This window comes from Myotis yumanensis, unplaced genomic scaffold, assembly GCF_028538775.1.
Source record: "Myotis yumanensis isolate MYYU_CA2020_CCGP unplaced genomic scaffold, mMyoYum1.0.hap1 SCAF_3, whole genome shotgun sequence".
Taxonomy (NCBI): domain Eukaryota; kingdom Metazoa; phylum Chordata; class Mammalia; order Chiroptera; family Vespertilionidae; genus Myotis; species Myotis yumanensis.
Window position 1 is genome coordinate 17,627,828 of NW_027223754.1, and position 9,361 is coordinate 17,637,188.

Here is a 9,361-nt window from a genome sequence, read left to right on the forward strand (position 1 = left end):
ACTGATGTTTTTTAAAAATGCACTGAATGTTTACTCTTCTCCTTTGTAGCCCATAACTTAAATACTATGATGTAAGATTACCAATACTTTAATACCACACACTAATATAAAGTCAATCCATCTTATGTTACATGTTAGACACTTGTGGAGTTTTTGTTTTCCATGGATATTTGATGTTTTTCACTAATTTATATTTTGTGATTCCCTTTAATTTCTTCTTATTTATTGATTTGAGAGAGAGAGAGAGATCAATTTGTTATTCCATTTCATGTTTTCTCCTAGTCTGACTTGTCCTCTCTGGAATTACAGCCTTCTTAGTTCCTGAGTTGGTATGCTGATTTGACATTTGCTCTGGCTTAGAGTTTTTCAAACATTGTCAACTCATTTTTCCTCCCATTTTATTGGAATGCCAATTTTCCTTATTTAATATCTTTAATATTAAAGGTAGAAATCTTGTCTATGCTGAAATTATATTGTAATTTTAAACATAGCCCTTTAAAAATAATTTCTTACGTTAATTATGATTTCTTTTCCTAGATGTGACTAGCCCGTAGGTGTCACCAATGTAATGCATTTTTTAGCAAAAGGTTGTAGGGTTAACAATAACAGGGTTTTACTAAGGTAATGCTGAACTTCAAGTGTAATCTACAGCCTAAGCATTCAAAGTCTCATGTTTTAGAGTTGGTAAGAACTTTAGAGATTCTCAAAACTGAGATCCACAGATGTGAAGTAACTTGCCCAAACTTGATGAAATATCTATAAGTAAGTCATATTCCCTTCTTTCTATTAAGAAATCCCTTACTCCCCGCACACTTACTCCATTGAAATGAGATCGAAGAGGAATAGGTTAGAAAAAAAACTAGCATTTCTGTATACAGAAAGACACTGTCACTTTCTGGAATGTATTTCATGGTTAGTTTGTCTAAGTGTCTTAATACAAAACATCCTTGCATCATGACATACTAGTCTGTTCTCTGTTCTCTCTTCTCTCTGTCTCTTTCTCCCTACTTCTATGTCTACCTCTATCTCTATCCACCATAAAGACAAGATAAAACTAATGATACCTTAAAAAAGGTTGGATCAAATTGATTTTCAGTTGAATATCTTCCAGTCCTTTAAAGCTTAGTAATGTTTTTGGAGGGACACTACCATCTTGTATATGTTACCAGACATTGTGCCCTTTACATATATTCTCACTTAATCCTCACAGCAATCCTGAAAAGTGGCATAATTTTATTTTACAGCTGGAGAACCTGAGGCTCAGATAAAGTCATTTCCTAAGCACATACAGCTAATTAGCAGCAGAGGGAGAATTCAAATCTAAGAGCTTTGGCTCTAAAACCCACTTCCTTTTTATTGTACTACATTAACCGAAAATTTGAAAAGAACAAGTAATTTTCTAGCCAAATTCGAAAAGTAGAGATAGTTTTGTCTAAGTTTTAAGCTCCTAATGATGTTATAACCTTCATAAATTCGAATCTTTGACATTTTTTGAGCTAATTACTGTAGTTCCAAGGCAATACTGGGCACATGAAATGGCTGCTGAATAAACTCTGTTGACACAAATTCAATAAATGATGACTTCTCTTGAATGATTAGTTAATTATTAATTTATTGGCAAGAAAGTTTCCAGCATCACCACCCATATATGGTCAATTAATTTCGGACAAAGGAGCCAAGACAATACAATGGGAAAGGGATAGTCTATTCAATAAATTGTGTTTGGGAAAACTGGATAGCTACATGCAAAAAAAACATGAGACTAGATCACTATCTTATATTATACACAAAGATGAATTCAAAATGGATTAAAGACTTAAAGGCCTGAAACTATAGAACTTCTCAGTGGGTAGTATGCCAAGTGAAATAAATCAGACAGAGAAAGGCAAATACTGTATGATTTCATTTATATGTGGAATCTAAAAAACAAAACAAGCAAACAAAACTCATAGATACAGAGAACAGATTGGTGGTTATCAGAGGGGAAGGGGGTTGGGAATGAGAAAAATGGGTAAAGGGGCTCAATTGTATGGTGACAGATGGTAACTAGACTTAATTATGGTGATCACTTTGCAGTGTATACAAAGATTAAATTATTATGTTTTACAGCTAAAACTAATATAATGTCATAGACATTATATATGTCATATACACTATAGATAATAATTTTACCTCAATAAAATAAAACAAAAATAAAAAGTTTCTAGCATTTTCTCCATATAGTAAATGACCTAGAAAAAAAATCTCTTGAGTAGTTATGTAATTGAAAGGCAAATATGCACCCAATTCCCCAGGGAACAAATAGAGTGGTAACTTTTCTATGACTTAAAAATGACTGCATCTCCCAATACCCTCTTGTTGTGAAAATCTTAACAATGAGGAGAAAATGTGCATATTTACTGTAGAACTAGGGAGGCCTTGACCAACTCTGGATCGATATAAAACTTCTCTGATGAAGGGAGATGGTCCCCACTGGGATATGCTGGCAGGAGAGCGCCCTGAAGGCTCCCCAAGGATCAGCACTTACAGAGGAAGGGAAAGTGTGTTGACAATGGCCAACATCAGCACTTCGCCTGGGCTGAGTGTAAAAGCTCTTCCCAAACCAGCCACTACAGTATGGGTAATCCATGGTGCTGTGTAATCTTAAGAGCACAAGCATAAAACACAAAACTGGAGAAAAAGACTCTTTTCTCTTGAAAAATGTAAGGCCTCTGTAAGAAGCCAGATTATGTCTGTCACAGACATAAGCACGGGTGCAGCAGTAATGCTGTTTCAGAGGGAAAATGGAGTGGAAGGAGTAGCACTGGCCATGACAGATGCATGGGCTACAGAAAAGAACAGCCCAATAGTAGACTGTTCACTTGGTTCTTTCACCACACAGCCTTTTCAAAGCAAAATTGGCCCCTTTGTACTTACTAAGTCCCTGGAATTCTTGGACAGGTCACAGTTGGGGAGGTGGTCAGATTTAGCAAAAAACAAATGAAAAGATACAGGATGCCCCATTAAATTTGAATTTCAGATAAATAACAAATAGTTTTTCAGTGCAAGTATGTTCTATGTAATATTTATTTGAGATTCAAATTTAACTGGGTATATTATATTTTTATCTGTCAACCCTATCTCCAAGGTAAAGATGACAGAATTTCTGGATAATTTTATCAGATGAGGTCTCAAACAAGGTTCATACCGGTTAATAAGCCAAGGTAGACTATAAATAGTATTTTCTCTGTAATCTAAAGGTATCTGTGCCTACCACTATTGTAGCACTTAACACTGTATTGCAATCACTAATTTTTTTTAAATATATTTTTTAATTGATTTTTTACAGAGAGGAAGGGAGAGGGATAGAGAATTAGAAACATTGATGAGAGAGAAACATTGATCAGCTGCCTCCTGCACACTCCCTGCTGGGGATGTGCCTGCAACCAAGGTACATGCCCTTGACCGGAATCGAACCTGGGACCCTTGAGTCCGCAGGCCGATGCTCTATCCACTGAGCCAAACCACTTTGGGCACAATCACTAATTTTCTTATGTCTCCCCCAATTTTCTGTGAGCTATTTGAGGGAGGGCACTGTGTTTTCCCCAGGTCTGTATTCCTGAAGCTCAACACAATACCTGATAGTCCTATCTATTAAATGCTAAGTGAATGCTTCAGTAAATTAATTCCAGTTTCAATGAACTTGGACAAATTGTCATTCTCTCCAGTAGAGGGAAGCTGTGCACACAGTACTGTACAGAGCAATCCGTTCGACAGGGTGGAGCAAGCCAGCCTTCTGAACTTGAAAAATTCTATACCTCCAGCTCTCTAATTGCAGTAGTGTGGGCCACTCCCAACCCGCCCCATGCCTGTGCCATTGCGTGCAGAATCAAGGTCAGTCAGCCTGTGGGAAAGGCTCATATATTCTGCACAATTGTTATTGTTCTATTGACAAGCTCAATTACAATCACAATCTGTGCTCTTGTCTTTAGAAATGCAGAACTCCCTTACTTGAAAACATTTGAGAAAAAATCTATATAGGCAATCTTCTTTTTAAAAACATGAGTAGTTTGACACATTTATACAGAATTCTAAATATCCTAGATGTTACCATCATCCTTTAACATATTATATTTCATGTAATGATTTAAAAAGTTATTTTCATTTGACTTAACATACTAAGCTGCCTATCAGAGAAAAAATAGAAGTAATTGTGCTAAAAAATGGTGTTATCCTAGTATTTCTATTATAGTTTTATGTAGTATGCAGGAACAGAAGTATGATTATTCTTGTTTTTCCTTTAGGAAAAAGACATACCCACTGAGATGTGGTGGGCGTTGGCCACTGTAGGATGGTGGAACAGGTGAGTTGGGGTGCCGGTCGCTGTCATTCAGTAACCAGCCATTGGTGGTTACTGAAAATTATTTGCTCCTGTGGCTGCTGTCCCACCCAGTGCTCACACTTGCTGCCAGCACCATCAGCGGGTGTGAGAGGTGGCTGCCAACCCTGATCACCCCTCAGGGATTCTCCACCTCCCCCTGCTCCTGAGGGGCGAATGGGGCAGCAGCCGCCGCATGCACCTGCTGCTGGCACTGGCGCCAATCACTCCTCACAGTCAGTGGGTGCGAATGGGACTGGCGCTGTCAGATTGTGGGAGCGGTGGTGCCAGCAGACAGGGGGCCAGGTGGGGGCGTGGAGGATGGGCCGAGACCCGCCCTGGTGCCCACGGCAGCCTCATGGCCCACAGTTCCTTTCAAGGTGCACAAATTTGTGCACTGAGCCCCTAGTCAAGTAATAATATAAAAAATTAGCCAGCCAAGTTAGGAGACTAATTTATTTTCCTATTCTTACTACAGAAAATGGTAATACAACATTTACATCATACAAAGAGGCATTCAGAGGGAATGAAGCCTAAACACAGAGGAAAAGATATATTAGAAGTGTGTGAGATAGTTGATAAAATGCTATTTTATTGGATATTGTGATGTCATTGCATTTTTTTAAATCTGTATTTTGTTATATCTTTTCTTATTCATATCTACTTTTGAATTAATATTTTTTATTTTTTTCCTTAAACACAGGCTCTCAAAACTATACAAGGTTCAGGACCTCAAATTCAGGATATGATTCTGGAAATATAAATTGTTATCATAATAATAGAGAAGTAAAATTGAAGTTTAGAGAGTTTATCAACTTACCTCAAGTCACAGGGCATGCAGGGTTCAAATCAGACCTGTGTGTTGAGAAGCCAGAGAATGAGGGGCCACAAGCCACCCACATGGGGCAGCAATAGCTCCTGCCTCTCTCAGATCCACTTTGGGAAGTGAAGCCCATAAAGTGGCTTTGATTGAAGGTGCAGTTTCAGAATACCCACACTACATAAGACTTATTCAAAGATTCCCAACAGGGGGAGGGGATGGGAGGTTGCATAATGAGGGAAGGGCAGCCCTCTGTTTCAGCTCAGGATCAGAACAGGTGATAACGTAGTGAGAAAGCATTACTTATGAGGTGGTTTGCGGGGAGGGTAACTCTAAGTTATTTTAAAAGTGCCCCTGGCCCAGGCCGGTGTGTTAAGTGGTTAGAGCGCTGATGTGAACCAAAGGGTCATGGGTTCAATTCTTGGTCAGGGTCATGCACCAGTCTCTCTCTCTCTCTCTCTCTCTCTCTCTTTCTCTCTCTCTCTCTCTCTCTTTCTCTTCCACATAGAAAAAGTACATGAAAATTCCAGAGCCTCACATTGTAAACCCTCAATAAATATTTTTGAATTAATCAATGAATAAATAAATCACAGTGTAATTTGTAAGAGAAAAAAGGGATAAAAACTAAACATCATTAGTAAAGATATAGAAAAATATACTACACTAGAGGCCTGGTGCATGAAATTCATGGGGGGGGCGAGGGGGTGTCCCTCAGCTCAGACTACACCCTCTCACAATCTGGGATCCCTCTCGCAATCCAGGACCACTGGCTCCTAATCACTCACTTGCCTGCTTGCCTGCCTATCACCCCTAACTGCTCGCCTGCCTGACTGATCACACCTAACTGCTCTGCCTGCTTGCCTGATTGCCCCTAACCATCTCTGCCTCAGCCCCCGCTGCTGCGGCTTCGTCCAGAAGGTCATCCAGAAGGATTTCTGTAAGGTCGTTCGGCTCTCTGGTCTAATTAGAATATTACACTTTTATTAATATAGATTAACTAGTGGCCCCGTACACAAAAATTTGTGCACTCGGGGGGGGGGGGGGGGTCCCTCAGCCCGGCCTTTGCCCTTTCGCAGTCTGGGACTCCTCGGGGGATGTCCACCTGTTGGCCAGCACAAACGGGGACATAGCATCAAGTCCCCCTGCGCCAGAAGACCCAGAGTCAAGTCCCCACCCACTTGCGTGTGCCCCCTGGATGCAGCATTCAGCCTCATAGAGGGGCTGACAGGCCCGGACATTGCATCGGCGGCGGCGGTAGAGTGGCGAGGCTGGATTGGCCTGCCGGAGCAGTGACAGGCCTGGACACTTCAGCGGCGGGGCTGAGGGGACTGGGCACTGCCATCTTGTGGCTATGGGCTCCGCCATCTTTGTGACAGAGTGACAGAGTGGCAGTTAATTTGCATATCACTCTTTTATTAGATAGGATATTGTGTAATACTATATGATCATGAGGGAAAAAATAATCAGATCTTTTTATACTCGTACTGAAGGATGTTTGTAACATTTTTTGCCTCCAAATAAAGAGAATAATGGACTTGCATGTACCCATTATCCAGATTCAACAATTATAAACATTCTGCAGTTCTCATTTCATTTCCCTTCCTCTATTTTGTGTGTGTATTCATCATCCCAAGTTAAGTTTCCTCCCATCACCATCTATCCCCCCTATACCCTCTTCTACTCCTTCCACCTCCTTTTCCCTCTGGTAATCACCATACTAATATCTGTGTCTATGAATTTTGTTTTTTTCCCTTAATCCCTTCACCTTTTTCACCCAGCCCCCCAACCCTCCTCCCCTCTGACAGTTGTCAGTCTGGTCTCTATGTATGAGTGTTTCTATTTTGCTTGTTAGTTTATTTTGTTCATTAGATTCTTTATCTGACTGGCTTATTTCACTTAGCATAACGCTCTCCAAGGTCATCCATGCTGTCACAAAAGGTAAGATTTCCTTCTTTTGTACAGCTGAGTAATATTCTATTGTGTAAATGTACAAGCCAGGAAGAGAGACCTTAATAAAACAAAACCATCTTGCCTTGATCTTAGACTTTTAATCTTCAGAACTGTGAAAAGATAAATTTCTGTTGTTTAAGCTATCCAGTCTGTGGTATTCTGTTACAACAGCCAGACAGCCTAATACAATGCCCTAGCATATTTATTTAAGATTATTTATATTCAATCAAGATCTCCTGTTGTCTTTTTTCAAGGAATGCTATTCAACCTTCCAGTTTCATCTCTATCTTTACTTCTCAATCTTGTTCTCTCTCAGCCATTTATTATCATTTTTGTATTACTAACCTTTATTAAAATATAGTCTTCTGCTCTTTAGATAAGAAACTGAGGAAAATATAGTACAACATGATTTTGTTTTTTGAAGACCAGTTAAAAAAATACACTCTGGCTTAGAACCAAATTGTCAAACTACTTTAGTTTTCATACACATTCTTATTATATTCTTTATACTCTCTATATCAACTTTATTCATTTGAATCCATTTGAGAAATGGTGACTCTCCTTATCAGCCTATCAAGGTTACCATTTCTATTCAAGCAGAGTTGTTATTTTTTGTAAACCTCATAAGAATTCTTTTTATCACCATAACAACAGCAGAATGGTAATTATAGGAGGTAAAAGATGTGTTACTCTTATTTTGGTAGACATCTCATAGTATATATGTGTATCAAGTCATTATATTGTACACCTTAAACCAGGGGTCCTCAAACTACGGCCCGTGGGCCACATGCAAATACAAATTTAATATTTGTTCCCATTTTGTTTTTTTACTTCAAAATAAGATATGTGCAGTGTGCATAGGAATTTGTTCATAGTTTTTTTTTAAGCTATAGTCCGGCCCTCCAACGGTCTGAGGGACAGTGAACTGGCCCCCTGTTTAAAAAGTTTGAGGACCCCTGCCTTAAACTTATACAATGCTATCTCAAATATATCTCAATTAAGCTGAAAACATTTTAAATTGTCTTAAATATCATTGTTTTAAAACCTAGAATGATCCCTGATAGGTATAGATTAATAGATGGTTTTAAAATTAATTTTATTTGTGTACACACTAAACCCCAAAATTATCATAGGTTGGCAATAAATCCAAGTTAACAGAAAAAAGATCCAAATGAATGGGACTCTGAATGTTATACATAAAATTCTATATTATATGTCAGGTAATTATTTCTTTTTAAAAAAGTTTTTCTAAAATTGATTTTTAGAGATAGAGGAAAGGAGAGGGAGAGAGAGAAAAACATTGATGTGAGAACCATACATTGATCAGCTGCCTCCTGTATGCCCCTTACCAGGGATTGAACCCACAACCTGGGCATGTGCACTGACTTGATGAACTGGCAACCTTTTGGATGCCCAACCAACTGAGCCACACTGGCTAGGGCTGTCAGGTAATCATTTCTTAATCATTCTATATAATAAAAGCCTAATATGCAAATGGACTGAATGGCAGAATGACCAGTGGAACAACTGGTCACTATGACACGCACTGATCACCAGGGGGCAGACACTCAATGCAGGAGCTGGTCCCAGCCCACAGGCCAGCGAACAGGTGGTGCCAGGCCAGCCAAGGTGGGTGCCAGTGGGGGCCCCCCAATTGCCCTATTGGTTGCTCTGCAGAGGGAGGCAACCAGTGGCAGCAGCAGAGGGCAGGGGGCAGGGCCGGTGAGTGGGTGGCACCAGGCCAGTCAAGGTGGGTGCCAGCAGGGGGCCCCCAATCACCCTGCCGGTCACTCCGCAGATCGGCCCTAATTGCCATCCAGGCTTAGGGACCCTACCTATGCATGAATTTCATGCGCCAGGCCTCTAGTAATAAATAAGACACTTAGACTCTGAGTTTGTTTTCTTGTCTGTTAAAGAAGGTATCCACTGTTATGTGTTTTTCCCTCAGAGGTGTGGTTTGTGGATTCCTTTGAGCTCTAACATTCTTTCAGTCATCTGTCATAATTCATAATCTGAGCTGCATGGCATGCTGGGACATTCTAACCAGCAGGATCAGGGAGCCAGGGCCTGAAAGTGGCAGTTTTGAGGAGAAATCAGCAGAGGCATTAACTCCCCCTGGAAACACATTGTGCAATCATAACCAGTCCATGGGCATGTAGCAGTCTTCAGATGACTTTAGGTCAGCAGTACTCTCCAGGAAGAGAATCTTGATTCTGAGGGCAATGGGCACAGTA